Source organism: Myotis davidii, unplaced genomic scaffold (genome assembly GCF_000327345.1).
Source record: "Myotis davidii unplaced genomic scaffold, ASM32734v1 scaffold621, whole genome shotgun sequence".
Classification (NCBI taxonomy): domain Eukaryota; kingdom Metazoa; phylum Chordata; class Mammalia; order Chiroptera; family Vespertilionidae; genus Myotis; species Myotis davidii.
The window spans coordinates 55591-55887 of NW_006291207.1; the positions used below are offsets into that span (position 1 = coordinate 55591).

The window sequence follows — 297 nt, forward strand, 5'->3', positions numbered from 1 at the left end:
TTGAGAATTGTGTTGAATAGAGAAAGAATTGCAACGCTGTGTAAAACTAGGATTTCCCAAACACATTTCCCCATTGAATGAACTATTTAGATGTGGGAACTCCTCATGGAGTGTCCTATTTTACACACCCAACTGCCTCAGAGCGTCCCAAGGTCACAGCCACAACAGAACGAATGCGGAAGGTCCCCAAGGGAGGTGATTTCAGATTTTTATTAGTCTGTTTAAATTGGAGTCAAGTTATCACCCAAAATGTCAGACAAAGTGATACCATTGTAAAGGACATAATGTTATATTTTT

General features: G+C 39.4%; 1 protein-coding gene across 1 annotated transcript in view; it reads left to right on the plus strand.

Annotated features, from left to right (window-relative positions):
- Nucleotides 1-297, plus strand: part of LOC102770183 (butyrophilin-like protein 2) — a 7722-nt gene that overhangs the window by 5248 nt on the left and 2177 nt on the right. The gene's annotated exons all lie outside the window — the stretch shown is intronic.